The sequence below is a fragment of the Symphalangus syndactylus genome, chromosome 7 (assembly GCF_028878055.3).
Source record: "Symphalangus syndactylus isolate Jambi chromosome 7, NHGRI_mSymSyn1-v2.1_pri, whole genome shotgun sequence".
Taxonomy (NCBI): domain Eukaryota; kingdom Metazoa; phylum Chordata; class Mammalia; order Primates; family Hylobatidae; genus Symphalangus; species Symphalangus syndactylus.
This window is the reverse complement of record NC_072429.2, coordinates 104,989,937-104,994,408: the sequence shown is the minus strand read 5'-3', so window position 1 is coordinate 104,994,408 and position 4,472 is coordinate 104,989,937. Positions and strand designations below refer to the sequence as shown.

The following is a 4,472-nucleotide window of genomic DNA, read 5'->3' as shown; positions in this document are numbered from 1 at the left end:
CTACAGACAGAGGAGTAGTTGAATATAAAATATTAGTCTCTTAGAGCAAGGCTGTATTTCTCTGTCTATGCTGCAGTGACCATGATTTGAGACCCCCAGCCAGAGGCGTAAAACAACTCACTGAGAACTAGTATATCTATAAGCGTAGTGTTGGTAAATGGGACAGGCTACGGGAAGAACAAAAATGAACTGGAACTCCTGAAGCTCATAAGTGGCTATTATGCCATTCTCAGTAGACCTCACTTCTTTATACATATTTGAAATGCTGTTGATAAAATTATACCTTAAAATGAAATAAACAGGCTGAATACAGTGGCTCATGCCTGTAATCCCAGCATTTTGGGAAACCGAGGCAGGAGGATTGCTTGAGTCCAGGAGTCTGAGACTAGTCTGGGCAACATATTGAGACCCCATCTCTATTTTAATAAATTAAAAATAATTTAAATGATATGAACAAAATACAAAAACATGATACAACATGGAAGAAACACATAAAATTAATATTGAACAAAAGAGACCAGATACAAAAGAATACCGAGTGTATAATAGCATTTATAAAGTTCAAAACCACATAAAAGTAATCTGTACTGTTAGAAGTCTGATTGTCTTTGCAGAGAAAGGGGACACTCGAAATTGGGATGAACATGAGGAGGCTTTCAGAGTTAGTAGTCATATTTTATTTCTTCACCCAAGTGATAGTTACACAGATGTGTTCCATCCATGATGCTTCCTCAAAGTGTATGCTTAGAATTTTTGCACTTTTCTGCAAAAGTGCATGTTATGCTTTAATAAAAAAGGGGAAAAATCATACTCCATAACTAAAGGCACAATCTTGTGTGGCAATGTATTATTAGCTAGGTAGCTATTATCGGTTCTTCTTTACATATGAATTGTGAACTATGTATCATGATTTATTTTGAAACACTGCTTTGTACTTCTGTAAGTCCATTAAACCATGTTTTATTCTTTCTCTAGCCCTTTCTAAGCAATTAACAGCTTCTGTCGCTTGAACATGGGCAAAGTCTGACCTACAATTCAATGTGGACTGACTCAGACGTTTCAAATCACACTAACGCAGTGCTCATTGATTTCCATAACCTCACTGTCCCTGAAGCTAAGCCGACTCATTCTTATGTGTTCCAGTCATTGAGAATATTTATGTCAATTTCACCTGGTTCTTCATTTCATGGACTTTTTAAAGATTAGATGGCTCCAGTGAAAACCAGGTAAATTTCATATCCCAAGATGATTTAGCTCCATGTAGATTTCTTTTCTTTTCCTTTTATTATTATTATTTTGAAATAGAGTCTTGCTCTGTCGCCCAGGCTGGAGTGCAATGGCGCTGTCTGGGCTCACTGCAACCTCTGCCTCCCGGGTTCAAGCAATTCTCCTGCCTCAGCCTCCCGAGTAGCTGGGACCACAGGTGCGTGCCACCACGGCTGGCTAATTTTTTGTATTTTTAGTAGAGAAAGGGTTTCACCATGTTAGCCAGAATGGTCTTGATCCCCTGATCTCGTGATCCGGCTGCCTCGGACTCCCAAAGTGCTGGGATTACAAGCGTGAGCCACAGCGCCGCGTCCCATGTAGATTTCTTAACACGGTTCGGTTTTTTTGTTGGATACACTTCAAGATCTTATTCTTTTTTTGGAAACCTCTTTCTTTATCTTGGACTTTTTAACATAACACACCATATCTATATGCACTCTGAGCTCTTAAAACCTCAGAAAGTTTACCTGCAAAAGGTGGTCCCAACAACGCAGAGATGCCATTAGGACAGATGATGATGCCATAGGCATTGGCCAAATGTCCAATGCCAACCAAGTCTTCAGTCACTACGGGCATTAGGGAGAAATAACCGCTGGAAAACCCTGTCAGTGTGCAGATGACCACCAGGACAGCATACATATGCATCAATGGCAGAATTAAAAATACTGGGGAGGCCAGGCACGGTGGCTGACACCTGTAATCCCAGCGCTTTGGGAGGCTGAGGCAGGCAGATCACGAGGTCAGGAGATCAAGACCACCCTGGCTAACACGGTGAAACCCCATCTCTGCTAAAAATACAAAAACAAAATTAGCCTGGAGTGGTGGGGGCCGCCTGTAGTCCCAGCTACTCTGGAGGCTGAGGTGGGAGCAGGGCGTCAACCCAGGAGGTGGAGCTTGCAGTGAGCCGAGATCGCGCCACTGCACCCCAGCCTGAGCGACAGTGAGACTCCGTCTCAAAAAAAACAAAAACAAAAACAGAAACATAACAAAACAAAAATACTGAGGACAAGAATGAAGTTGGCCAACAGGAAGACATTCCAAACACTAATGCAAGGTAAGTCAGCTATGACGCCCAGGATCACTTTTCCAAAAATGTGAACTATTGCTATAATTGAAGTCAGGGAAAACGTCGGTTTGCTCCAATAAGTTATACAAATTGACGATTTCTGAGAGATGAATAAAGGAGATGACAAAGCTGCTGTATGCAAATAAAGCCCAGAAAATAAAGGCTACAAACATTCGATTTGTAAATAGGCTGTCCCAAAATAGCCTGAGTACCAGTCCTCGAAGCCCTTCCTGACTCTCATAGTGAGCCAGCTAACCGTCTTCAGAACTGGAAAGCACACATGATCTGGCCTGATCGGGGCACTCCTGGGCTTGCAGGTCACAGAGGGTCTCCTCGTTCCCAGACCCACCATCCTTCTCTTCTGTTCTTCCTTGCTGTCCATTTGACATCACAGACTCTGTGGAGTGCGCCGGCTGGACGCGCAGATCTTTCTCTCCTGGGTCATTTGGGTTTTTCCTAGGAGGGAGGGGCCTCATGAGGGTCCCACAAACACACAGGTTTAAGGAAACAGCGCCTTGGATCAACATGGCATTCCTCCAGCCATACTCTGCGCACAAGTACTTCAGTAGCACAGTCATTAGGAACGTACCGAATCTGGTCCCCTTAGTGCTGAGGCCCTGGGCGAGGGCGCGTCTCTTTGGAAATACCTGCTCGCCATGACAACCGCTGACAGATAGGCCATCCCACTGCCCAGGCCAGCTGCCGCTTCAAAAGTAATGAAGAGAAAATGCACGTTTGCAGCGTAGGCACTCAACACCCAGCCCAGGGAGTTGACGAGCCCTCCAATGATCGCAGTCTGGAGGCACCCACAGGTGTTAATGAACAAGCCGATGAAAGGGCGGCCCGAGGCCCGCTGGGTTGCGCCTCACTCGGCTCCACGTCCAGATCCTCGAACGTGCTGCTCTGCTTGGAGCCCCCTGAGCTGCTAGGTGTAGAGATTTCTTGCAATGTCGCCTATCATCATGGAGATGCGGTTGCCTCCGGCTCAGCTCTCCACCGGGCTCGGTGCACTGGGTACCGGGCTCCCGCGCTCTTCTGCCGCTCGCTGCCAGGCCAGGTAAGAGTTTGGTGGAGCTGAAAGCTCGACGCCTCAGTCCAGGTGGCTTTAAAAAGGGAGCGTTTGGAGGCGCCCAAACCTAACCTGGGCTTCCTTCCAATCGGAGCAATTTCCAATCTTCATGCTCGTTCATTCCTATACCGGCTATTTCCGGTTTGGCAGGGGGAAAAAATGCAGTCACTTCACATGCACACTCTTGTGGTGGCCAGTTGAAGTTTATAGCTTTGGCTGAGGTTCCCCTAAGGCACTGCACATTTATCACTGGAGGAAAGGTCCTGAAACTGAATCCAGAATGCTGGTGAGGCTAGCAGTAACCTCCATTTCTCCGAGATGGGAGAGAAGGGATGAAACAGACCCTCACTGCAATATTTTTGGCTAAAGAGGACTTAATGTGACTCATTGTCCCTTATTTTTTCTCTCTCGCTCGTTTAGAGGGAGGGGTTTCACTGTCTTGCCAGGCTGGTCTTGAACACTTGGGCTCAAGCGATCCTCTGGCCTTGGCCTTCCAAAGTGCTGGGATCACAAGCTGAGCCACCGTGCCAGGCCAGTCCCTCATTCTTGGTCCCACTCTGGGTTCCACATCTCCCTGCTCTTTCTGCATGTCCATTACCTACCTTCATGGGCACCAGGCACAACTTTCATCTCAATGCCTCCCTACCTCATTCCCAGCAGGGAACACAACACAGTGCTTTACCCTGGACAATTTTCTGTATTATTGAAGTGAATGCATGAGTCGATGAAGCCTGTGCTGTTTTACCCCTCCTGAAGGTTTTGTAGTAGTTCTCTACTGCTGTTGTAATAAATTACCACAGTAATAGCAGAGGAAACCCACACAAATTCACTATTTACAGTTCTGGAGGTTGGAAGTTTGAAATGTGTCATACTGTGCTAAGATCATGGTGTTGGCACCTTGAAGGCTGTGTTCCTTCTAGTGGCTCTAGGGGAGAGCCACCAGCTTCTGCAGCCTGTGCACATTCTTTGGCTGGTGGCTCTTACTCCGTCTTCAAAGCCAGCACTGCTGTATCATTCTGTCTTCTTTCCATACTCACATTGCTTTGTCTCCTCTCCCAGGATCTTATTCTT

General features: G+C 46.2%; 1 pseudogene; it reads right to left on the bottom strand.

Annotated features, from left to right (window-relative positions):
* Positions 1-1,551: 1,551 nt before the first annotated feature.
* LOC129485766 (monocarboxylate transporter 14-like) lies at positions 1,552-4,271 on the bottom strand (annotated as a pseudogene).
* Positions 4,272-4,472: the final 201 nt, after the last annotated feature.